The sequence below is a fragment of the Balaenoptera borealis genome (genome assembly GCF_965194805.1).
Source record: "Balaenoptera borealis genome assembly, chromosome: 7".
NCBI lineage: Eukaryota > Metazoa > Chordata > Mammalia > Artiodactyla > Balaenopteridae > Balaenoptera > Balaenoptera borealis.
This window is the reverse complement of record NC_138864.1, coordinates 92,875,646-92,903,336: the sequence shown is the minus strand read 5'-3', so window position 1 is coordinate 92,903,336 and position 27,691 is coordinate 92,875,646. Positions and strand designations below refer to the sequence as shown.

The window sequence follows — 27,691 nt, the reverse complement described above, 5'->3', positions numbered from 1 at the left end:
AATTTCCTCTGAAGACAATATGTTTTTCCTGCCTTATAACACCCACTCTTCATTGCTAGTTTCAATGTTGGCAACATTTACATCAAATACCACCAGTCTCATTGCTCTGCCCACCCCCGAGATTTCATTCCTCCCAATTTGCCCCTCCCTCTGTCCATTTGACCCAGCTTGGGCCAGGAGAAGGGGTTTTGGCACATTTTAAATGAATTGGGACAAGTTATAGTTAAGAATCAAATTTCTGAAACAACAAAGTGGGACTAAAAAAACAGGCCGTTAGGATCAGATTGCTACACTTAGGGCAGAGAGGTCTAGCTCTGAGAGAAATGGAAACTCGACAGGGCTTAATGTTTGTAGGACCAAGGGCCCAAGTAAAACTAAAAATTATTCTTTATTGGGCTGGTCAAGATTTTCTCCGAGCTGTATTGCAGTCTGAGACTTTTCCTACCCAAACTTCCTTCCTTTCCTCTCTCCTTTCACCGGTGTTAGACCTACTTTGTGGTCTGAAGGCTTTTCCTGCCCACTCTTGCTCCCTCTTCCCTGTATCTTTCACAGGCATCTCCCCAAACAAATCTCTTGCTCTTCTGACTCTGTCTTGGCATTTGCTTCCTGGAAAACTCAAACTGGCACAATATTATCCATTTAGTCAACAGTGTAAAGCACTGGTATTGCATTTTACTCATGTTACATCTAGGCCTACATACAAACAAATTTTAAAATAATACGAATTAATATTGCAAACTATTCCTCAGCCACCATATGCGATTGCTGTGAACGCTGTGCTCTGGAACCACAGATTGGAACATGAGGAGAAGCAAGAACATGAACACACGGCACTACTGGAAAATGATATTTCATTGTGCGAGAATCTATTGCATTCAAGTTATCTGAGAGGAGGCATTCAACAGTTAATTTGTCTTCTCTTTACTACACATTTCTGCTACTCAAATCCTCATGCCAAAGCAGCATCCATCTCTAACGTCTGCTGTGGTAAAACACAGACCTTCAGGGCACCCAGATACCATCACCTTGTTTAAAAGCACTTTGGGCAAAAGTTGTGGATAAGTGTTTCCCTGGGTTCTGAACAGTATTAGTCACGAGAGTAGATGTGTAATGCTACACGTTGTACTACGCCAGAGCTGAGCTCTGGATCCCAGTGACAGGATATGGTGTGTTTTTAATAAATGTATGTTTTCTGTATCTGTGAAATACAGATGTCAAAAGCACAGGGCTCAGGACAGAAAAACCATCTTGCCTGGATCTAAGGATGGTGCTGATCCTTAAAAATGGCATCCAAATGATGAAAAGAGGGAAGCAGCCACAGCAGCTCCTGAGCACAAGGGGAGCACCTGGTAGTCAAAAGTTTCCAGCTGCACCTGCTCCTTAGCTTGCTCCAGGCTGTGGGAAAGCCAGGATAACAGGTACTTGGCAAAAATGTTTGCTGAGGAAATACTTGTGGAATCAATGAGCCCAGCCAATGCAACAGTCCCCTTGACATGGTATCTTCTTCCATGCTCTTCTTAACACTTTTCCACTCTTTCAAAAACCTCCTACACACCCTCTTCCTATGTGAACTCCTTGCTATTTAAGACATAGAAAAGCAACTACACCCTAATACTTAGCACTAGCTACATATTTGAAAGGCAGACTAATCAGAGTTCAATTAGACCTAAAATGAAGATTATTCTATACTCTAAAAGTTCTTAAAAGTAAAATTCTATATTTATTTTGGTTTCATCATAAAAATTCCACTACAAGCCAAGACGGAATAACAGGGACCATATTTATTCTCTCACCTTAAACAGCTAGAAAAATGGACAAAATATATGAAACAACTATTTTCACACATTGGAGAAAAGGCAGAGCAGATCTACCATCTCTGAAAGAAAGGAAATAAACAAGGTCAGCCCTACAATTGTACCAGTTTACTGTCTGGAGGTAGTTTCCAGGCTGCAATACAAAAGCAGGGAAGCCAAACAGACCACAGAAGTCTTGCTGGGTTGAAAAGCAGATATTGGCTAAGGCAAGTAGAATTTTCAAGACAAATGACCAGAAAGGAGGGAGCTCCTGAGAAAGAGAGAGCTCTGGAGATCTGCAGAGAAACACCCTCAAGTATTTGGCTGAGCTCTACTGTTTGCTTGTGTGAAAGGAAATTACCCAAGGCCAGGAAAAGACCCACTGGAAAAGCAAAGGCATAACAATTCCCAGAGCTCACACAGGGCTGGGAATGGTTTGTGTTGCACAAGCCTGAGTGGAAAGGTTTTTAATACATGGGGCATTATGAAGAATTATCAAAAGTGTGCCACCTTAGTGGGAGGGCTAAATTATTTCCTGACTGAAGGCAGCTCAGGACTTGCCCTGACAAAGCTTAAAGGCAAAAGTTGAAAGGATCCAACTGACTCCAAGTAACTTAACTGTGTGCCGAAACAAAATCCAACACAATTTAAAGGAATACAACAAAACCAAACATTCAGAGATGTAAAATTCACAGTGTCCAACATCTAACCATAAATCACCATGCATGCAAAGAGGCAGGAAATATTATCTATAACCAAAAGAAATTTTGATTAAAAAAAACATAGAACCAGAAATGAAAAACATGATGGAATTAGCAAGGATGTTGAAACAGTTATTATAAATATGGTCAGTATTCAAGAAGGTAGAGGAAAACAGGACCATTATGAAGAGAGAAATGGAAGTTTTTTAAAGGACCTAAATGGTGCTTTTAGAGATGAAAAATACAATGTCTGGATAGAAGATATACTAAATGAGATTAATAACAGGTATGATGCTGCAGAAGAAAAGATAACTGAACTTGAAGAAATAGCAGTAAAACTATCCATGGGAACCATAATTCAAAAAGAGTCATGTACCAAAATGTTCATTGCAGCTCTATTTACAATAGGCAGGACATGGAAGCAACCTAAATGTCCATCATCGGATGAATGGATAAAGAAGATGTGGCACATATATACAATGGAATATTACTCAGCCATAAAAAGAAACGAAACTGAGTTATTTGTAGCGAGGTGGATGGAGTTAGAGTCTGTCATACAGAGTGAAGTAAGTCAGAAAGAGAAAAACAAATACAGTATGCTAACACATATATATGGAATCTAAGGGAAAAAAAAAAAAAGGTCATGAAGAACCTAGTGGCAAGACAGGAATAAAGACACAGACCTACTAGAGAATGGACTTGAGGATATGGGGAGGGGGAAGGGTAAGATGTGACAAAGTGAGAGAGTGGCATGGACATATATACACTACCAAACGTAAAACAGATAGCCAGTGGGAAGCAACCGCATAGCACAGGGAGATCAGCTCTGTGCTTTGTGACCACCTAGAGGGGTGGGATAGGGAGGGTGGGAGGGAGGGAAGATGCAAGAGGGAAGAGATATGGGAACATACGTATATGTATAACTGATTCACTTTGTTATAAAGCAGAAACTAACACACCATTGTAAAGCAATTATACTCCAATAAAGATGTTAAAAAAAAAAACAAAAAAACTATCCATGGTAGGCAGAATTCTAAGATGTCCCCCCAAGATTTTGTGCCCTGGGTGTACACCCCCAACACAATCCACAAGACTATGAATATGATGGATTCCACCCTGGTGATTGTTATATCCGAGGACACAGATGATGTTAAGAAAGAGAGATTATCCAGGTGGGCCTGACCTGAGCACCAGAGCCCTTTGAAAGCAGAGAGCTTCTCTGGGTGATCACAGAGAGGAAGTCAGGGATCAAAAGCAGGAGAAGTATTCAAAGTACTGCTGCTGGCTTGATAATGGAGGAACCCATGTGGTAAGGAATGTGGGCAGCCTCCATTTGCAAAGACCAGCAACGTGCTGAGAAGCAGCAAGGAAATGGGGACCTCAATTCTATAACCCCAAGAAAATGAACCAGTCAGCAACCGGTGAGCTTGGAAGAGGATGCTGAGCCTCAGATGAGAACCTCATCCCCAGTCAACCCTTTGATTTCAGCCATGTGAGATCTTAAGGAGAGAATCCAAACATACTGTGCCAGACTTCTGACCTATAGAACTGTGAGTTAATAAATGGGTGTTATTTTAAGTCTCAAAGTTTGTGGTAATTTGTTACACAGCAATAGAAAACTTACCCATGAAGCAGAGAGAAAAAAGACTAACATACATGTGCACACACACACAGCATCAGTGACTAAGCAATATCAAGGATTGTAATACATGTGTAGTTGGAATCCCAGAAGAGAGGGGGAGGGGAGATAGTTGAAGATATAATGGCTGAAATTTTTCCAAATTTGATGAAAACTATAAATCCACAGATCCAAACATCTCAACAAACTCCAAGGAGCACATACATTAAAAAAAAAAAAAAGCCAAATTATGAAACATATGTACAGAGAACAAAGATAAGAATGAGAGCAAACTTTTCATCAGAAACTAGGCAGGCTAGAAGAGACTGGTACAATATCTTTAAAACACTGAAAGAAAAAATTGTTGTGCTAGAATGCTTTACTCAAAGAAAATATCAAATAAATAAAAACAGAAAATTCATGCCAGAGGACCTGCGCTAAAAGAAATATTAAATGAAGCTCTTCAGGCAAAGAAAATGATATTGGTTGGTTTTATCATAATGTATCTTCTGCTAATTGATATAAGTGCCTAGAGATTAAAGTCATGAACACACAAACACACATTTGTCTTACGTTTAGGAAGAATATATAACATTTAGCCCAGTCATGCCAAATATACAATAAGCCAAATTCTTACCAAGTAAAATGTACTTTCTGTTCATTAATTCTAAAAAAATGGGAGGAGTAGAAATTAGTTCATTATTTAATTTACTGAAGGAGAATTTACTAGATGAACTGTAATGAACCTATTAAAAATACTATGTAGATTTTACAGGCTCAGTGCCTCCATAAAACTTTAGCTGACATTAAGCACGTTCTAGGAAATTATCAGCAGATACCTAACTTCACAGAGCCTCATTTCATTAACAAATATTCAACATTAGCTACTATGTAAAAACAAAATAATTTATAAAAATGAAGGCCATCTGCCAAACAATTATTTCAAAATTATAAAACTCCAATGCCATTGCTATAGGAAGCCTCTATGAAAATCCCTAACGCTTCCCACTATCTAATATTCATACCCTTGTGTACTCCCTCCCAGTCCTGTGTACTGGACTTATTGGCTCATTTCTAATGAACGAAATATGGCAGAAGTGATAACATGTTACTTTGGGGATTAAATTATAAAAGACTAGCTTCTGGTTCTCTCTCTCACTGGCCCCATGAAAAGCCAGTTGCCATGTCATGATGCAGCCCCATGGAAAGGCCCTAATGGCAAGTGACTGAGGCCTGTCAATGACCATGTGAGTGAGCTTTTAGGGTGGACCCCAGCACTACCACCAGCTGAGCTGTTAGATGAGATCACAACCCCGGCTGATAGCTTGATTGCAAACTCCTGATAGATCTGGAGCTAGAGGCACCCAACTATGCTGTGCTCGAATTCCCGACACACAGGAATACTTTTAAGTCTCTAAGGATTGGGGTGATTTGTTACACAGAGGAGGATAACAAATACAGCTATTATTCAGCAGTTTCACTATCTTATTCATAAAGAAATCCTGAAGACCCTTTCTACATAATATATGGGGCAATCATTCTACTTGCTACTTTGTGTATGATGGTATTTTCATGGATTGGTAAACAAGTCAGCATGTGGCAAGCTATTACATGGAGATTCAAAATCTGTAATAATCTGGCACCACGATCTATTCAACTACTGTCACCAATGAGCAATGTGGTAAGAGGACAGAATTTACCAGGAAGCAAAGTAACTCTGGCATTATCCAACTCTTGTTACTGTTTTATAATCTTAGAGAATTATTAGGTTCTTTTAAAAGTGTTCCAGAGAGATATCTTTAATTGCTGATGCTAGGTTCAAATTAAACAACTTTCTACCCACACAAATGCGTAGAATTCATGATGACTCACGAATTCTCCCACTGAACAGAGCTGCACACAACCTTTTGGCCATCTGGCTAAGATAGCATCTTTGGGACTAATAACCTAGGACTCTCTAGGACCTAATAATTATATCAGACTAATACATATAACTCCTGCTGGCTAAATAGTAACATCTGGGTTGGAGCCATGACACAAAGAAGATGATGATTAAAATAACACTGGTGGAGCAGTCTAAAGTTGATAATATTATTTGTCATTCACAGTTTCATTTGTTTCTCACCAAAAATCTTACATACTAGATACCATTTTTATTATAAGCCCCTTTCACCATGCTACATTCTTTGTCATGTATCTAAGACAAGGTTTGATAACTCTAGAATTCAAAGACAATTTGCCACAAACAGAGTAGCTGTTGATCCCTTAAGCCATGAAATGCCTGCATAAGAAGTAAATAGATCCATCATAATGAGAAAAATCCTGATACCCTACCCCCTTCCCAACCTACCCTTGGCTGTACTTTGAAATTGTTTCTATTCCACATCGCTTAAGTTTTGTTTTTTTGTTTTTTGGTTGCTTTACACTGACTAAATGAGCCAAATTCTTTGAGCCAACGACTACCTTCCCTACCAGCCCCATAAACAAAATTGACCGCATTTGTTATGGGAAAAGGCAGTCCAAAGACATGGTAATGATTGCCTACTGTGGGATTTTCATCTCCTGCAGAAATTTATGGCCCCATTCACCACAGCATCATATGCCTCCTAGAAAAAGAAGCAATGGGTAGTTTATTCCTGTCTAGAAATTGATGTGTAGCCAGGGGTAACATGTGCACATTCACATCTGCCTAAAGCAGGGTGTAAAATGTGCCCATGCATCAAAGATCCTCTAGAATTTTTAAATCACAGAAAGTCAGAACTAGCTGCAGGAGGCAGGCTTTTGCAGCCAGGCTGCACTTTGCTGAAATATGTGCCTTGACCTGTCACTCTTCCATCTCCCAGACTGGATGTTCTCTATAGGTCCTTTTGACTCTAATGTTGTAAGATCTGTGGAGTTGAGCTGAGTTGGTTTAAGAAATCTTCCTAAGCTGTGCTAGCCGTGTGTTGGATCCTTGATGTCATCTAATATTTTTCACGGGTGCTTTGGATTAGAAGACACAGTACATACATGGAAGGATATTACAGCATAGTTATGACTGGTAAAGAGTCATCAAAAGTTGGAAAAAAGTTTGAATGAAAAAGAAAACAAGTTACACAATAACATGTTTGGCAAAGACCACTAGTGATGTCCCAATTTCCATTCTCCCCTATTTCCTTTATATTAGAACTCCTGGTTTTATGCTGGGCACACAGTCATCTGAAGCAAAGATATTCCTCAATAGCTCACCAGTAGATATGGTCATATATCTCAGTTCTGGCCAATGAGATATAAGTATCGATGTAAGTGTTATGTGCAACATCTGAAAAACGTCCTGCTGGCTGGAACGCAGACAAGATGACTGGAGCACAAGTAGCCATCCTGAACCATGAAGTGGAACTTGTATGCTGAGGATGGTGGAACCACAAGATAAAGGGACCTTAATCCTTAAACCATGAGTTCTGTCTATACCAGCCCTGAACTATCTCCAAACTTCATTTACGTGATAGAGAAATAAACTGCTACCTTGTTTGTGTTACTACCATTTTGGATTTTCTGCCACTTACAGCAGAATTAATCTTGCTGACAAAGCAGAAATATGTGTATCCCATTTTAATAAACGTATGTAGGTGTATATGCATACATGTGTGGATGTGTGTGTGTGTGTGTGTTGTATCCAGCCACCCAGCATCCATTCTCCCATTTTAATATCATTCTGATTTCCCTTTAGTGAACTGTCCCTCTCTTGCTGTGTGATGCCATGGTGGATGGTCAAGACTAGATGCCTAGTCTCCCTTTAAATGATCCAAGGGGGTCCCCAGAGGCTCTGTTCAGTGAGGCTTCTTCTCACTGCCCTGTTTCAGTGGGAGGCAAGGTAGAGATTCTTGAAGCTCTATCCTCAACACGCTCCACTCTGTTCCCCCACAAAGCAGTTTAATCTCCACATCTGCTTCTGCTACATCTGTAAACAGGTGATTCACAAAATACATCTCCGGCCTGAACCTGTCCTTTGAATTCTGTATGCATGTATCAGTCAGGACTCTGGCAGAAATGAATAATACCCTCAGATTGGTGCAACTTGAGTGGGTGGACAGAATATAGGGAAATTATCAGAGGTAGCACAGTATTCTGAAACAAGCAAGAGCACAGCCAGACCCTGGAGAGAGAGGGCTTGGTGGAGAAGGCTGTCCGACAAGAGCTGTGATCTTCGGTTCAGGGTTGCAGCCAGCCCACAGCAACTCTGCAGGGAAGAAGCCAGGAAAATAAAGACCCACTTCACTCCTTTTCCTCCTCTGATCTCCTGCCATTGCTCTCCATTGAACCGACCCAATCTGAAGCCAAAAGCAAAGGGAGTTGGTTGCTGCAGGTCAGGCTCCCAGGGCTGCAGGCAGGGTAGAGAGGAGGCTGGAAATGCAGATAGAAAAGCTGCAGCACAACCTATGTATCCGGTTGCCTACTTCACATCTTTTCATGTCTCAAGGCACCTCAAATTCAGCATGCGCCAAACCAAACCATTCATCTAACCCCTCCCAAGATTTAGCCAGCCTGGTCCTCTTTCATGTTCCTAATCTTAGGAAATGGCACCATTGGCAATGTATTTATGGAAGCCAGAAACGTGGAGATCATTCCTGGTCCCTTTCTTTCCCTCTTCACCCATAGTCAGTCTATCATCAAGTCCAATCAGTTTTTTTTTTCTTTTCTTTTTTTTTGCGCACTTTGCAGGATCTTAGTTCCCCAACCAGGGATCGAACCCAGGCCCCCACAGTGAAAGCACCAAGTCCTAACCACTGGACCACCAGGGAATTTCCCCCAACTAGTTTTATACAACTTAAATTCAGCAAAAGAGAACAAAACAAAAACAACTCTCTCCTGGTACTTTGATTTTTGAGGGGAGATGGGCAAGCAAGGAAGGCAGGCCAGGCCAGGACCTCTAGATCTCTGTCCATTATAAGCCCTGTTCTTCAGCTTCTCTTCAATCTCAGGAGACACCTATATTCTTCTGGTAGAGTCTCTTTTTGCTTAATCTATCGAGAGCTGGTTTTTGCTGCTTGAACAAGAGCCTTAAGGAATAAAGCAAAATGTTTAAGTAGGAAACTAACTGAAAAAGTACTTGCTCCTCAGACATGACACCACTCTTCAGAACTCACAAGGTGTCTGAAACTATTCTCTATTTTTAAATATATTCTCCAAAGGGAAGCAGTAAAAGAGAATTTTGTTAATTAAAATATATGAAGTACAGCTATGTATAATTCAATCATAGCATGGGTTCATATGTGAACAATAGGCATCTCTTGGAGGAGGGATTAGAGGTGATTTGTATTTTCCTCTGTGGCTCCTTGATCCTCGTGTTTTTTATTCTGAGTACCTATTATTTTTGTAATTGGGTTTTACAAAGCAAGTAAGTGTTACCTTAAAAATAAACTAAATATAGTGTATTGATGCTGGAAAAAATAGTAAGAAAGCTTGATACTGCATACCAAGGCAAATAGCAAGAAACAGCTATTATAGAACTGTATTAAAAAACAAAACTAGGGGCTGGGTCTGAGGCAAAAGACAAGAGAGGGGTTCCTTTAATGACAGAGAGCTATCACCAAAAGTGACTTTTTCACCAGGTTTCTAACTGCTCAAGAAAATGGTTATATCTCTTCTACATATTTAAGAGTTGTTTCTGAGATTATCAACAAGTAAGAAAAAAAGTGCTTTCTTTTTCCAAATTAGGCTGTGGAAATTCATTTTTAACCAGCCTAAAAGAGGTTAATCACACTTGGGATGCTTCCTTAGAGCATAAGATGGCAACATCCCCGGGTTGAGCCTTCAGAGGGAAACGATGGTTACTCCTACAGCGGAGGAGACAAGCTATCAAATGCAGACAGTGATCCATGGCAAAATCTCAGTAGAAGACTTCTCTGCAGTGAGCTAATCGAGTAATAACAACCTTGTAGTACCGGTTACACAGCAACAGCCATGCGACTTTCTAGAAACTACCTCCTAAACCTCAGGGCATTACATGTACTTCATGTTTCCTTACCCAAATGAGCAGTTTCACTAACGGGTTTTAATTGATAAGGTAGAACATTTGCCTCAGACAAGGATGAAATCTGTGAAAAAAAATTAAATTTGTGTGTGCGCGCACGTGTGTGTGTGTGTGTGTGTGTGTGTGTACATACATATATTACTGTAGAATTTGGCACTTTTATCATCCACACTAAAATGTCTAGGCAGAGAGCCAAAAACCTCAGAGTATGCTTTCTTTTGGCCCAAATAAATAATAATAATGTATAATTTAAAAGAGTTCATTATACTGGATTATAATTAGTAATATCTAAGCATGAGATTACGATGTTGCATATTTCATGCACTGTTCAATCAACTAATTATAGTTTTGGTTATGTTTTCTGCAACAATAAAGGAAAAATATCACATGTACTAGTGGATTATACCAACAGGCATAACAATGGTAAGAAGCAATGAATGCTTGAGTGTGAATCCATAAAGGAAATTTATATATGCTGTAGCCTAAGAACATTTTAGAAAATATTGCATCAATATGTATTTGAATGGACTCATAATAATAGGCAAACAAATACTAGCAAAGAACTAAACATTCCCCTTACTTGATGAAACAAACAACACAATGCCAATTAGCAAAAAACTTTGCAAGAGAGAGAGACAGAGAATCAGGAGAGAAAGAATAAGAGAGAACAGAGAGTCTGAAAGATAAAATTCCAGGGATCAGTTCCTGGAGCAAAATGATCTTTAAAATGTTCTCTTTTCCAGATATGCCATGGCACCCCAGTGGAGAAGAGCAGGGGAAGCGTGGGAGAAGAGAGAAAGGAGAAAAGAAGGGAAGGCAGGCAGCACGGAGACAGCAGGGGCACAGGTGGGAGGGGTGTTATGAGGAGCAGAGGAAAGAACACGGGTCCACATTTGCTGACAGCGAGGCAATGTTAGCTGTCACGGAGATGGAGGGGATATGAACACAGGTGTCGCAGAGCCAAACCTCTAGCCCACCTTATAACTCCGGAGGGTTCTATAGCCCAGGAAAATTATGATTTTGACTCATAAAGAAAAAGTTAAAATGTGACCCAAAGAAATGAGTTGTTTTCACTTTATTGTATCATGAGTTGACACTATCTTTGGGAACATTCTGCCAGACGTGCCCCACCACTTGTAGCATTTGTGTTCCATGCAGGGTCTGCTTTTAGTTAAAATTTTAAGCTGTTTTACAAATAAGCATACACCGGTTACTATTGGTGAGATACAAAATATCCATTTTATAATCAGCCCTTGGAATATTCCAAGACAGATTAGTATATAAGGGAAGAAGACAAAGAAATTCCAAGGCCCAGTGCTGGGCAAACCCAGAGAGTGAAAGGGGATTTCCGATAGGTAATCTCAGACAAACTGACCAGTCGGACACTGGCCCCTGTCCCTTGTAAAGAAGCAGAGGATGGAGGACAGAAAGAAAGCCCCTGGGAGAGGAAGGTGGGTGGGATGTAGAGATGGGTGTCTTCTGCGGGCCCCTATTATATCTTCTCTGTCTATTTCGTTCCCAAAGTCATGTTCATTCATTGTAATTTTTTTCCTAAAAATTAAAGGAGGATATGAATTTTAAAATCCTTCCTCTCTAATCTCTCTAACCACAAGTCATCACAGTTAACAATTTGATGTTTATCTTCTAGAAGTTTTGCTGTGCATATATGATGCCTTACCTATGAATGTATATTTCATATATACTCACATTACAGACACACACACAAAATTATTTAGACAATGAAAAATGAGGTATGCTTTACTTACTGTTCTCCCCTTCCCTTTCCACTTACTTCATGGTCTTCTCTCCGGATTAGGATGAGATCTGCCTCACTTTATGTTTTTTCCTGTTTTTTTAAATAGGATTTATAAAAAATATTGTGGTAAAATATATATAACATACAATCAGCCATTTTAACCATTTTTAGGTGTGCAGTTTAGTCGTGTTCAGTACATTCACACTGCTTTGTGCCTCATGCTTCTTAAGAGAGGACAGAGGAGGGGTCAAACATGTGGGCTTTGAAGTCAGACTGCCTGGGTTCCACTCCCAGCTCCCATGCCTATCAGCTATGTGGCCTTGGGCAAGTCATTTAATCTCTGGATCCAACAGTTTCTACGTCTGTAATATGTAACAACACCACCTATCTCATATGAGTATCTTGAAGATCAAAGGTATATTAAGAGTTAAAGTGCTCAGAACAGAACTTAACATAAAAGAACGTTTAACGACAGGCCAAATGATATTTCGTTATAAGGATATATCATAATTTATCTAACCAACTGTTAGCTAACCTACAAATGGTCCATTAGTACATTTTGGTAGGTAGCTGCTCGGAGGCAGCTGGAAAGGTGAGAGGGCACACATCAGCTGACCTCTGAGACTAGAGGGTGTTGTTGGCATTTAGCAGAGGAAGAACAGCTATGGCGAACACGCTACAATAAGCAGGACAGTCCTGAACAATGACGAATTTGCACTCCCTTAAGGTCACTAGCAGAGAAACACTGCCATAACTCTTAACGCTGCGTTCCCACTTCTGGTCATTTTTTTCCCACAGATTTACTTGCACACAAACAAAATGATAAATGTAGAAGTTTACTCAATGTAGTTTTGTTTATAATAGTAACAGATAGGAAATAAACTAAATGTCCTTCTTGACATGGGACTAAATAATAATTTGCAGTACTTTCAAATGATGGAATGCTATGCAGCTGTTTACCAAGATTCAGAAACTTCCCCGTATACTAATATGGAAAGATTTGCAAAATGGTATATTACGTGGAAAAAGAGTGATGTACATAGTATGCTAATATTTGGGGGTAGAAAAGAAGCCATATTTACATATAGTTTTACTCATGTACAAAATATAAGAGATTAATAAATATGGTTATGTGGGAAAGGGTTTGCAGGCAGAGGTAGGAATGGGGTGGATGGGACAGGGTGGTAATTAGACTTTTCAATGTTTGCCTTTTTCTAATTAAAAAAAAATTAGAGTCATGTGAACATTGTGCTTTTTTTTTTTTAACTAAGGAATGAGGGGGTAGGCTTCCCTCAAGCTTTTGTGGAATCTGGGCCAAGAGCACAAATGAAGGCCCAGGGACTCTAAGTCTAAACATGTAGAAGTTACATGATGAGACCAGGCGTGTTCAGGGTGGTATGGCCATACACTATGTAGAAGCTATAAATCAAACTAACAAACTGTTAAATAAAACATGTTCTCTTCTCCTACCTTGAAAAATAAACTTTCTTAATGACAAAAACAGATAAATAAATGTAAAATTGAAAGTTGGCAAAATACCAAACACAAAAGAATTAAATTATTGTGTATAATGGATGGTTTGGTGATGTTTGGAAGAGTAATAAAATAACAATGTGCATAATTTGCAATGTGTTTTGTATTTATTTCACACTATTTTTTGGCCTTTATTTCAATAGAACCACTAATTATGTAGTTTTAATCAAGATTTTCACATATTTTCAGTTCTATTGATAGTATATTAGACAACATTTCTTGAATAATTAAAGTTTTTTCCTTAATTAGTTTCAATTTGAGGAAACTGTCCTGCTGAGGCAGAAACAACTAGAATTGTCAATAACTTTTTAAAGCAATACTTAGATTGGAAACAAACCGAGGAATTTAAATATTATGTCCAAACATTATAATGGGGCCTTTATTGCAAAAATTATTTTAAAATATTTAAATTTTATCATATAAATCAATAACACTCAATTGCCCTTTTCAACATCTCTCAAAGTGATATCTATATCTATACAATATTTCTTAAATTCTTCTCATTTCCAAATTTTCAATGCTGAGATATTACAAAGAAAACTAGAAATAGCACACCTCCTTCAGTGCCCTACTTCAAAGGGCTCAAAAATCTCAGAGCTTGCCCAGGTCTTCCTGAAGTATGAATACCATTGGTTTCTTTTAAATTGGGAGACTATATAAATCAAAATAAAATAAATTATGGAAAAGCATCTGTAATATTTAAAATCTTGAGATTGATACTGTGGTTAAAAAAGGAACTCTGAAGTAAATTGATACAGGTGAGGATGTGGTCAACATAATGCAGACAGCAATGAACTACTCTTCTTTCAAAGTATCTCAAATCATGACAGAGATGAGGAAGTAATGGAAAACAATTTCACAGAACCACTAAAAGCACATAGGAAAACCCCAAACAGCCATCTAAGACAGATGGAGACAAATACATAGGGCTAGGCAATAAAACTTTCTCTAAAGAAAGTTACTAGGGGGAGAAAAACCCCAGGTCTCAGAAGAGAAGGTAATTAATACAATTATTTCAATAAACTTGATATTCTTGCTACAATATTTCTAGAACATCCATGTGACTGTGATCTTGACAGTATGGTCATCTATTTACAATATAGCAGCAAGGATCTGACACAAAATTATAATATCACAGGAGTACTTTATTAATATATACAGTTAGAATTTGGTATTCTGATTACTCACTAACAGGATATATCTTAAAGTTAACTGAATAAGGGAAAATGGTTATTAAAGAGCAAGAGGAAGAGAGAAAATTGAAGGAGTTCATCTATACAGAAAGATGATTGGATGAGGTGAGCACTCAGTGGACTGATTTATCAAGTTGGACCTATGTTTATTCATAACTCCTATGTTCACCTCTTATAGCATGTGAACTACATTGTGTTGCAACGACCTTTTTATCTGATTTCTTTACCACTATAGTCTAAGCTTAAGGAGAAATATGGTGACTACTGTGTTCTTCATTGTGTCTCCAATCATCACACAGGGTCTAACACACAGTAGGTACTGGTATCTGGATGGATGAATGGGTGGATGGGTAGGTGGGTGGATGAATGGATGGATGGATGGATGGATGGATGGATGGATGGATGGATGGGTGGATGGGTGGATAGGTAGGTGGGCGGATGAATGGATGGATGGGTGGGTAGGGGAGTGCATTAGCTCATGCATCTCTGGTGTTAGGGAGCTGCACAATCCTTGGCTACAATAAATAGGAAAGTTTCCTCATACCCATGGGAAGCTCAACTGCCAATGCCACAGTCACAAATATCTCTCAGACACCACTAACCTCTTTGCAACAGTTTGCTAAAATTTCTGGTGTTTAACTTTAAAAAATTCCAAGTATTGGAAGAGAAATCTTAGAAATCCAAACTTAAAAACTGATATAAAATATACCACACTCTCACAATTGGCAAAACATTATCAATCTCGAGTTTTTAAGTATTACAGATGCTTTTCCATAATTTATTTTATTTTGATTTATATAGTCTCCCAATTTAAAAGAAACCAATGGTATTCATACTTCAGGAAGGGCTGGGCAAGTTCTGAGATTTTAAGGCCTTTCAGAGACAGCTCTGGTCAGGGTCAATGCAAAGCCATCTTTTTTTAGTTGAAATATTTTCTTATTTTGAAGCTTGATTGAGAAATAATTCACATACCGTGTGAATTACCCATTTAAAGTACACAATTCAATGGTTTTTAGTATTTTCACAGAATTGTGCAACCACCACAATGAATTTTAGAACATTTTCATCACCCCAAAAAGAAACCCTGCACTAATCAGCAACCTCTTCTCATTTCTCCTTTCCCCAGCTTCTGGAAACCACTTATCTCCTTTCCGTTTCTATAGGTTCTCTGTTCTGGACATTTCATAAAAATGCAATCAGAGAATATGTGGTCTTTTGTGACTGGCTTCTTTCACTTTGCATAATGTCTTCAAGGTTCATCTATGTTGTAGTATGTATCCATACTTAATTCCTTTTTATTGCCAAATAATGTTCCATTGCATGAGCATATCACATTTTGTTTATCCATTCATCAACTGATTGACATCTGGGTTGTTTCCATTTTTGGGGTGTTATTAATAATGCTGCTGTAAACAGTCATGTGCAAGTTTTTGTGTGGACATACATTTTCAATTCTCTTGGGTATATAACGGAGTGGAATTTATGTGTCATTCGTTAACTCTATGTTTAACCTTTGAAGAACTGCCAGACTCTCTTCCAAAGCAACTGCACCATTTTACATCCCATCAGCAATGTATGAGGGTTCCAAATGCTCCTCATCCTCATTCATTCCTGTTTTTATCTTTTTTTTTTTTTTTTTGAACACAAGGCAGTCTTGTAAGGTAGGCAAATTCTGACTTCTGGACCCTCCTCTTCCCCTTTCTTCCCTCTCCTTCCTAACTAGGTCTTCTGCCAAGAACCCAGTGCCTTTCCCAGTGCCCTGTCTCTTTCCATTCCTATAAGCTGCTGTTGCCCAAACTCTAGAGCACTGATTCCTCCTCAATTCCTCAGCCATTATGCTTTTTCCTTGAAGACTCTGAGGGGTGTCACATTCAAGAAGCAAAGGCTAACAAGCCAAAACATCATTTTACAATAACTCAGGTTCTTTCCTTGACCAAGAAAGGGGCTGGAGTAGACACACAGATGGGTGGCCCAGACCCCCTTTAAAGAAGGACTTGCTTCCCAGCTGGGAGTTGGGGGAGGAACATGTGGTGCAGTCAGCTGCAGGGAGCTGCTTCTCCTGAGTTCTCTCCTGTTTCAAGGCAGCCCACACTCTGACTGAGCAAATCGGGGATTTAAAGGCACGTTCATTCTGGTTCAGCACGGAACACTCGCTCCAGCTTGCCAATTGGCCAAGGCTATGTTGAGCCTGCACTGCAGTTCAACTTTGTCCTCTTTCAGTCTTGTTTTTGTCTTCTTCCCTTCACAGGTGTTGATTCCTAATAAACACCTTACATGCCAAACTCCATCTTGGCATCTGCTTCCAGAGAAGCCAAGCTATGAGAGTTGGTACCAGGAGTGGTCCAAGAAAGTAGGCAATAAGATGGGGTTTTGGAGCAGTTTATCAATCAATCACCTTGGGCTGGCAGTGAGGACGCCAATCACTGGTGGTAGGAGGAACACAGACAGCCCCGGGGCAAGGTGGCAGCCCAACTGTTAAAACTTTCACCTGTGGGAGCATGTACTGGTAGAAGGGAATGAACTAGCTAGAATGATTTATCAGGCATTTGAGATGTATGGAGAAAAGAGCAGCTGCATGGATAAGAGTACTGGAGCGATTGCTAAGTGCCCATGATGCTCTACAGAAAGATAATGAACACTGAAGGGCTGAGTAAGAGGCAATTGAAAGCCAGGCATGGAAGCCAGAGGGCTTCTTTAGGTGTATACAAAGAAGGTCTCATCTCCTCTAGGAGGGTGGAGAAAGCCAAGGGCCAAGTTCAGGAGGCTTCAATACCCAGTGAAGGCCCCTGAGATTTTGACTCTCAGACTTCTCTGAACTTGCTGAGTCTACAGACTTATAGAAGATGCTCATCTACACTACTAAGAGCTATTACCCCTCCATCTCCCCACCCCAGAAGACAAAGCAGAAGCCTCTCCCTCTTGAAGGCATCATGTGGCATTTGTCACATAATTGTGCAATGGAGAAAGGGGAGTTCCTAGACATTTAAAGGGCCGTTGGAAGAAGATCTGAGTAGACATTGATACACAGAGACTTGAAACATTACCATAAGCCCTTGATTACAGTGAAATGATATGGAGACTAGATAATAAATGAAATCCTAGCCAAGTCCTGGCATAGTGGTCTACTGTGTCAGTGAACCCATCCTGTGCTCTGTTCCCCTCTTACCAAATGTACAATTGGATCGACATACTTGGCAGTTGCTGTAACTCCCAGCCCTTGGTCTGTGGGGTTAACAGCTGTCATGGGAAAAGCCATATGGAAGGCTCTGAACCCCTTCTCCCCTCAAGATAGTGATTCTGCATCCTGGGAGAAAAAGCAGGGATTAGCGTCACTCTTAAGGATAAAAAAGATGCAGGGGTGGTGGTCCCCAAAATATCTCCATCTAATTTGCTAATCCAGGCCCTGAAGAAACCAGATGGATCATGGAAGATTACTGTAGATCAGGGGTCAATGAACTTTTTCCATAAAGGGCCAGATAATAAATATTTAGATTTTGCTGGCCATAGAGTTTCTGTTTCAACTACTCCATTCTGCTGTTGTAGCATGAAAGCAACTATAGACAATTTGTAAATGTGGCTGCGTCCCAATAAAACACAGTAACGTATTTTTAAAATAAAATAAATTTTATATACAGAAATAGGCAGAGGGCTGGATTTGACTCTGAGGCTCGAGTTTGCTGACTCCTGCTACAGACCACAACAAGCACGGCCAAACAGGAGCCTAAATTACAGCCACCAGGCAAGCTGTGGTATCTTTGCTAGAGAAAGTAACATGGCCTCAGGAATATGGCATGTGGTCTTGACATGGTGAATGCATTCTTTTCTATTACAGTCAAGAAAGGGGATCAGAGATAGTTCACATTCATAACAAATGGACCACAATGTACATTTTAAGTTTTACCCCAGAGCTATGTAAACTTCTGCCCTCTGTCATATATATTACATAGGTATATTACAGGAGATCTCTGGACTATCCTGGTATTCCTCAGAACATGATATTTACATCTATGTGCATCATGTTGATTAGGCCAGATGAGCAAGAAGTGACCAGCAGCCTAGTGGCCTTGGTAAGACCTTCACAGGTGCTCCAGAAGGTGGGAGATAAACTGTATATATAGGGTCCTGCTTCATCCATTAAAGTTTTATGGTCCAGTGGTCAGGGGCATGCTGAAATCCCCTCCTAGGGGAAAGACAAATTATTACATCCTTCACCACCTACCATGAGGAAGGACACACAATGCCTGGTACGCCTCTTTGGGTTCTAAAGACGTTGTGTTCTATAGCTAGTGAGAGTTTCATGGTCCACGTACTGAGTGAGGTGAGTGGCTATGGATTTGAGGGCTGCAAAGCAGGAAAGGGCTCTACAGCAGGCCCAGGCTGCTGTAGATGTAAGCAGCCATTCTGGCCACAGTGGCAAAGATGGAGGTGATGCATGGGCCAGCAGTATGCACTCTCATTTTCCAAGACTGATCTTCCTACTGGTCATCCCTTTTCAGTGGAAGAGAAAAGGCCTACGGTTAAAAATTGCCACTGTTGAACAGAGACCAGCACTGAGCCCCCAGTATGGCACCATTCCTTGAAGAGACCAAGTGGCTAACTTGGCAGCAAATTGACTATACTGGGCCCTTTCAATCCTGGAAAAGCCAGAAGTTCAGGAATATACATGTGTTCTGGATACAGATGTGTCTTTCCCACCTGTAGGCCTCAGCCAAGACCACTATCTAAGGGCTTATAGAGTGTTTGATCCACTGGTATGAGATTCTATATAACATCACATCAGACCATAGGACAACTTCCCAGCAAAGGAGGAGCAAGGGTAGGCCCAGGATCATGGGCTCCATGGGCTGCAGCACATTCCACATCTCTCAGAAGCTGCTTGCCTGAGAGAGCATTGAAACAGCCTGCTGAGGGCACAGCTGAAGCGCCGTCAGAGGCATTCCTCTGACAGGGTGGGGTCCCAATCTCTAGGGTGCAGCATACTCATCAAATAACTTACATGCTTTGTCTCCAAGAGAAAGAATAGATGGGATCAGGAGCAAGAGTGGAAGCAGGAGTGGACCCACTCACTGTCACTCTCAGTGACCCAGCTCCTTCAGTTCCGTGCTCTGCAGGGTTAGAAGACCTGGTACTCAAAGCAGGCACACTCTGGCCAGGGGACACAGCAAGAGTCTCTTGAATTATAAGCTATGGCTTCCACTGGGGCAGTTTGGGCTCCTTGTGTCCAGGGACCAACAGGAAGAAGAGAACTTGAGCATCTTGGTGCAGGTAATTGCCTCTGTCATTAGAAGGAGGCTGGCCTGTTGTCACGCAGTGGGGACCGTGAGGAATATAGGTGCGCCCCCCTTGGGCACTCGCTGGCATTCCCTTGCCCAACTGTGACGGTAAAATGGGCATGTGTACCAGCCCCCACCCAAGAAGAGTCTGGTGACCAGAACCTGAGGCCTCTCGGTAATACAGGTCTGGGTAGGTCATGGCACCAGGTAGGCCACCGAGGCCAGCAGAGGGGGTGGCTGGGGACGAGGGGAGCTTAGGATGGACAGTGAAGGAGGACAACAGTGAATAGTAGCTGCCACTGCGACCAGCCCAGCGGTGGTGGCTGCCTTCTGTCCACTCACCTCCCTCACCCAGGTTTCCCTCAGGAAGCGAGACTCACGACGGAGCAATGGAGGAACCGCGCAACAAATGGGTGCGGAAATGGGGCTCCCAGCCCTGGGCTGGGAGGGTGTGAGAGTCACAGAGCCGAGGAGTCTAGTCAGCGGCCTCAGCAGCCAGCTCTTCCCAGACGGACGGAGGGACTGACGGACGGAGGGACGGATGGAGACTGAGAGAGGCGGAGTGGGAGGGCCTGGGGGAGGTGGCCTCGCCTGAGTTCCACACTGATTGGCCGAGGCTTGGACGAGCTCCACACTGATTGGCTGAGGCTTGGAGGCCAGGCCACTCCTTCCTTCAAGGGCACCCACGTACCTTCCCAGGTGTACGGACTGATAAATCTTCGCAACCCAGGCTCCATCGTAGCCCTGTTTCTGGAGAACCCCAACTGAAACAAGGATTATGTCCATCACAGCAGTGATTCATCAGAGTCCCTTTTCCCCCTTCTCCCAACTTTCTTCCTAAACTTTAGCCGCTTCAGGTTTTCTCTTTTTAGTGCTTCTCCAAAGCACTCTTTCTTCCTTCTCAGGCTGCACAGTGGAAGGTGGGCTCCAGACATCAGGCCTACCTGGCAGGGAACCACCAGGGGCTCCATGACTACAGGCCCGCCCCTCCCCCCATTCTCTCTTTCTCTCTCAAATCATATTTCACCTCATTCACCGCCAATCCCCAGGGGAGGGGAAGCTCTGGACAATCACATGTTATATTTTTGTCCCAATCACACATATCCTATCAGTGCAAATGAGTGCCAATAGTTTAATGAACTACACCCGAGAGTTATCTGTGTTCTGGAAAAAGTTATTAACCCCAAGAATGCCTCTCTAATGGAGAATTTCAGGCAACAATGAGATAATGACAGGGTTGAGCCTTCCCTGTATCCTTCAAAATGCACCGTTACTTTGCCTGCACTCAGCCCTTTGGCTCAGTCAAATACCAAAGAGCATTAAGACAACAAAAATAACAAATGACTGGGTCTTTATTATATGCTAGCCATTGGGCTGGGCCTTTTACATTCCTCTAAACCCCACACCAACTTCGGGTGAGATAAATAGCTGAGGCTTGGAAACCCAAATGTTTCCCCCGGGGAAAGCAGCTTGGAAGTGGCAGAGAGAAAATCCACTCAGCTCTTTTAACTTCCAGTGCCCAGCCCACTGAAGCAGCCGGAAAGCCACTCCCGGCCGGCACACAAGCACGGCTGCCTTAGCAACAGCTCAGCAGCACACCACAGAGATCGGTGCACATTTTATTGTTGGATAATGTCCAGAAGGCATTGTTCATCATTTAGGGTCTGAAATAATATACCAGACTGCGAAGAAAATGTTTGGGTGGGACATTCTTGGATCGACAGAGAAATTTCCAAAGTTTTGTGTTAATTTCCTTACTTTAAAGCAAGAATGAAGCCATCTACCTATACGTGTATAGGAAAAAGGCCCCCATTTCAGGGTGGGAGGTGTCATAGGTGGTGCTGGAGAGCTGCTATTTAGCCACTTTCACTCAGAGATCCGAGTCTAGATTTTAGTAAACGTCAGTTGTTTTAGACATGTGCTCAGAGCCAAGGAGAATGCCATGGCCTCAGTCCTCCAAGGAGCACAGTGCTTGAGCCCCAGTGAGAGGTTTGGTTCAGTGAATGACAGCTGACAGGGTAGAGGCAAAGTGCCTATGAGCTGCCTCCCCTTCTATGCAACATTGCCCTTCCTTGTGAATTTCATTCAGTTCATCCGGTGGTAGTATTTTTAGAAAAATGTAGAGAAGTGACACTGGGGTCCTTTACACAATCATCTCAGCAAGTACTTTCCCTTGTGAAAGTGGCAGAGATTTAGGGGCAGGGGAGGGTAGCTATGACCATGAGGACAGTCAGAATATTTCAACACTATGGACCCAATGAGGCCATGCAAAAGTGACCCTTGAGGGAAGGCAAGCAGGACACTACAGACTTGGGGTGTCCAGGTGGGCACTGGGCATATTTCCTTACAGGATGACAGTCCCTCTCCCAGGAGGGCTGGGGTCTGACATGCTCTGGCAGCAATGGTAGAAGGTGGGTGGAGGAGGGGGGACATGCAAGACAACCCCGGGCGGCTGGAGACTTAGCCAGTTCCAGGGTTCCTCTGCTTTAGTGCCCACGAGGGCTTCCCGGGGCCAGGGTGTCTGGAGAGGTGGGAGGGCACTCAGGGAGCTCGGGCCAGTGCCTATTCACTAACCAGTAAGGAGTATTTAATATTTTCTTAATGCTCGTTGCTGTACTGGGAGCAGCCCTGGTTATGACACATGGACACAGGATGGCTTCCTGAGGAACACTGGAAGATCTTTGCATAGTGCTGTGACCAGAAATCCCTGAGTGACTGATCATTCCTTCCAGGGGCCAGTCTTCTTCAGGAGTTTTGTGGACACCTGGGGACTCACTGCAAATACTCAGCAAAAGTTCAAAAGCCTTCCCCATTGGCAGAAGAATCCCAGGACAGATATAATAATCCAGGGCTATGTCTTAACCTCCAAGTGGACCTGAACCTTATAGAACCAGGAGATGGCCTGTCACTGTGTCAGTTCATTCTTACTGACCAGAGATGGTAAACAGACATCATCTCAGAGGCCAACTCCAGTTGATTGCTGCTGGTTGTCCGATGCACTGTGTTGAGTAGGATTCTGAAGTTAAATCCAGTCTCTGAGAGAAGGAGTCCCATGATTAGTGCAGTGGTGACATCCTTCCTCTAGACTTGGGCTTTTTTTAAAAGCTTTTTTGTCATGTCATGGGCCCGTTGCCACCTGGTGAAGACTATGGACATTTTTTCAGAGTAATAGCTTTCAAAAATAAAATTAAATACAGAGGAAACAAAATATGTTAAATATAGTTATAAAAATATTAATAAAAGTTAAGATACGGTAATATATGTGCATCTTTATTAATGCATTCAACAACAGGATCCAGTGGTGGGTACAGTAACTGTTGAATTAGTAATGAGTGTAAATGATATTTTGAGATGTCTGCAACAGCTGAGTGTGATATGAATATGTCTGTGGTTTCTATTATCAAAAGCACTGCTAATTCTACTGTGATTTGTTGCCTACCTTCACAGTGGAAGGAAGTGCCAAATTTGACTTTAAGGTTATTGACAATATAGAGGTCATTTTTTCCCATTCATATTCAGAGACCCCTTGGGGAGAGCCCAGGGACCCCAGGTTACTAACCTCCTGTTGAGACTGTAGCACAGACCCAGCCCCTGATGTGTCAGGTTCTGTAAGACATCCAGAACTCATGTCCACTGAAGTCCAGAGTTGTGCACACCAGCAGCTGGTACCTATTTATTTACCTAAATGCTTATCATCCCATGACTCCTTGGCGGGTGGTGAGGGGGGCGCACCAGCGTCATTCTGATTTTCATCATGGCCCAGTTCCTGGGAAAACAGAAAACTCTCTCTTTGTGTAAATTCCCTGGAAAGCTCAGGTTGCCTCAGGGTCTCCAGTATAGAGCTGCAGACACCAAGGATCCGGGTAATCAGTGAGGTGACAGCTCCCTGTTATAGTGTGTGAGTGTGGGAACAGTCACCAGCTGCCTCGGGTAGGGTTTAGCCATGAGAGAAGGGCAGCTCCAATAGAATCCACCTGTGATGGCATAGACAGCACGTCAGGGCTGGCACCACTTCCTTGGCTGTGTTTGTAAGAGTTATACCTGCTTGCAGGTTGATGAATTGATAATTACCTCCTGGTGAAAAATAGGACTGAAGACAGACCATCTCCCACACATAGACCTTTAAACAAAACTCAGCAGTAGTAGACTTTTACAATGGCATGAGTGAAGTAAACTGGGACTAACAAATTTTGCAACATGAAATGAAACTCAAATTTGGTCATTACAATTGACTATATTTAAGTTGTAGCTATTATTTTAGGGAAGAAAAAAGCAAACAGCTTCTACCTAGGACATCAAATAACGTTGCTCTCTGTGCTGTACACTTCAAACTTATATGATATTGTAAATCAACTATACTTCAATAAAAATTAAAAAAAAAAAAAAAACTGCTCGGAGAGAATGTCAACCCAGAATTCTGGCAGTTGCTGATAAACCTCGGAAATTTTCTTGGCTCTTGTTAAGCCTCTCTGGAACTCCAGGAGTAATTGTAGCTGAAGGCAGTAAAAAACACATGTGCAGGCCTTGACGTCTGAGTAGTCTGCCCAACATTTTATTCCCTGACCTCAAGGATGCTCTGAAATTACCTGCACAATAAAATTCTCCTTTAGACTGTTTGTTTCATTCTCTGTGCAGTCAGATATTGAGAATGTACCCAGGAGTGTGACATTTAAGAGCACAAACCTCATTTGGCCTCCCATATGCTGAAGACTCTATATAAAGTTGTGAACAGCACCCAGGGGTCATAATTGGCTTTGTGTGAGCTATGGCTTTGCCTATAGACTTGCTGGCCACCACTGCTCATCCAGTAACTCCCAACAGTGGGACAAAGATAAGTTCCCTCATGTCTATTCAAAACCCTGGAAGGTAGAAAAGATTCTGTCAGGTTGAGTCCTTCGGGGCCTAATAAGATTGGAACCTGTTCTTCCTCACTTAATCCCTGCCCGAATCACAGGTCTCCTTATACCTACTAAACACTTGCCAAACTCAAAGTCTATAAAAGAAGTGAAGAAATGAACCTGAATTAAATGACTGGCATCAGTATGCAGCATACTGAAAAGGAGGCTGGGAGAAAAATGGGTAATTATAATCAAGCTTAGTGACAGTGATGGTGGTGGTGATGATGATGATGGTGGTACGTTTATTAAATGCCTCATACATACATGCTGGAAACTATGTTATTTCTGAGCTCCCTATTCTATTTTATTGATCTTGATGTCTGTCTTTATGCTAACACCACCCTGCTTTGATTATTGTAGCTTTGTGATATATTTTGAAATCAGAAAGTGTGATATCTCCAATTTTGTTCTTCTTTTCCAAGATTGCTTTGGCTATCTGGGTCCCTTGAGAATCCATATGAATTTTGGGATAGAGTTTTTCCATTTGTGCAAAAATGCCATTGATATTTTGATAGGGATGCACTTTAAAAATACAACCTCATTTATTTCTATGACAACCTGTGAGATACGCTCTATTGTTATTTCCAAAATACACATAAGAAAGCGGAGGCACTGATCTAGTACCTTTTTACAAAAATGTTGGCACTGAGCTATGGAAATTCAGGCAAGTGCTTTAAATTTCTTTCCCACTAGTAATAATGAATATTATTATCATCATCATCTGTCTACATTCTTTTTACCTTGTTCCTATAATCATCCGCTTTTGTCTGTGGGGACTTTTTTTAAAAAATTTATTTATTTTATTTATTTATTTTTGGCTGTGTTGGGTCTTCATTGCTGTGCGGGCTTTCTCTAGTTGCGTCCAGCGGGGGCTACTCTATATTGCGGTGAGCAGGCTTCTCATTGTGGTGGCTTCTCTTGTTGAGGAGCATGGGCTCTAGGTGCGTGGGCTTCAGTAGTTGTGGCATGTGGGCTCTAGAGCGCAGGCTCAGTAGTTGCTCCGAGGCATGTGGGATCTTCTCGGACTAGGGTTCAAACCTGTGTCCCCTGCATTGGCAGGTGGATTCTTAACCATTGTGCCACCAGGGAAGCCCATGTGGGGAGTCTTGACAGGAGTTGGAGATTTGGCCCCAGGGCCCCAGACAGGTCCTTGCAAACTGGATTATCCCAGCAGTGAGATCACAGTCTGCCTGGAAAAACTGACTCCCGTAGCTCTGACAAATTGGCATTGTATGTGCTGGGATGGTTGACATTCTTCACAGAGGGCCATGCTAGGGCCATGAATAAGCCTCACACCTTGTATGTATTGTTGTCATATCAGCTCTCCAGTGATTCACATGTGGTAGGAGTTCCAGAGATGGTGCCTGAAATTCATTGCCCAGGTGTAAATTTCACATGCTATTAGTCAGAGCCATCCTCAGGGAGGGTGTTTGGAGCACTTTAAGTGAATAATGAGTTTTAAAAACTTATTATTAAGCAAAAGTTCTAACATATTCATAAGTAGAGACAGTAGTATCACAAGTGCCCATGTCTGAATATTTTTATGTAGATGAAATCAAGTTAAAAAGAACTTCAAGGGCAGCTTTGAAGAGGAAAATAATTTGAGAAAAAAGAGAAAAAGGAAGGTGGGATAAAAGGGACAGGTCACACACAAAGTCTCTTTGTAAGATGGATGACAAAGGCCACAAGGGTGATGGCTCACCTTGCCCTAGGAACATTTGTGATGCCTCCCACAGGATTTAAAAATAAATCCATCATAACGAAATAGTTAATATTTATTAAACCTTTGCTATGTGCTAAGCACTGTTTTACAAACTTATGAGGTAGCCATTATTATTATTATGCTCATTTTACAAATGAGAAAATTGTGGCTTTGAGACGTTAAAGTTCACTTTCTCAAAGCTCTGTGGCTGATCAATGTCAGAGGCAAGATTTGAACCCAGTATCTTTTGACTGAAGAGCCTCTGCTAACAATATGCCTGTGTTTATTAAGTCTGGTCCATGGGCTTCTTGACTCAAAACCACTAGGGCACTGGTTAAAAAGGTAGATTTCTCACTCCCATCCTAGATTAGTGCATGAGAATACCATGGTGTGAGACCTAGGAATATGCATCTGAAATAAGTTTTTTAGGTCCATCCAAGTTTGAGAACTGTGGCCCCAGGACTTCTTCATCAGAAGTTCTCTGAACTTTCTTGATTCTACACCTTTATCTGTAAAATGTTTTAAAAATATGTCTTCCTCAGTGTGTTCCCATTCTCTCTCCAAATTATATGTATTCTTTATAAATTACTCTTTACAATTTAATATATAGAGGCCATTGTTCTAATGTATTATGTATGCCATATATATATATATATATATATATACATAAATACAAATTTTTTTTAACATCTTTATTGGAGTATAATTGCTTTACAATGGTGTGTTAGTTTCTGCTGTATAACAAAGTGAATCAGCTATACATATACATACATCCCCATATCTCCTCCCTCTTGTGTCTCGCTCCCACCCTCCCTATCCCACCCCTCTAGGTGGTCACAAAGCACTGAGCTGATCTCCCTGTGCTATGCAGCTTCTTCCCATTAGCTATCTATTTTACATTTGGTAGTGTATATATGTCCATGCCACTCTCTCACTTCGTCCCACCTTACCCTTCCCCCTCCCCATGTCCTCAAGTCCATTCTATATGTCTGTGTCTTTATTCCTGTCCTGCCCGAGGTTCGTCAGAACCATTTTTTAGATTCCATATATATGTGTTAGCATACGGTGTTTGTTTTTCTCTTTCTGACTTACTTCACTCTGTATGACAGTCTCTAGGTCCATCCACCTCACTACAAATAACTCAATTTCGTTTCTTTTTATGGTAATATTCCATTGTATATATGTGCCACATCTTCTTTATCCATTCATCT

The 27,691-nt window shown here is 41.5% G+C and overlaps 1 protein-coding gene across 6 annotated transcripts in view; it reads right to left on the bottom strand.

Annotated features, from left to right (window-relative positions):
- The window catches only part of ZNF277 (zinc finger protein 277), a 165,357-nt gene that overhangs the window by 7,700 nt on the left and 129,966 nt on the right, over positions 1-27,691 (bottom strand). For 3 of the 6 annotated variants that reach the window (XR_014246919.1, XR_014246920.1, XR_014246923.1), the window contains 2 exons: positions 23,562-23,646; positions 11,892-11,971 (listed from right to left, as the gene is read on the bottom strand). The gene's annotated coding sequence lies outside the window, so the exon portion shown is untranslated. Of the gene's footprint in view, positions 1-11,891; positions 11,972-23,439; positions 23,647-27,691 lie in introns of all 6 variants that reach the window. The other 3 variants (XR_014246921.1, XR_014246922.1, XR_014246918.1) reach the window with 2 other exon arrangements.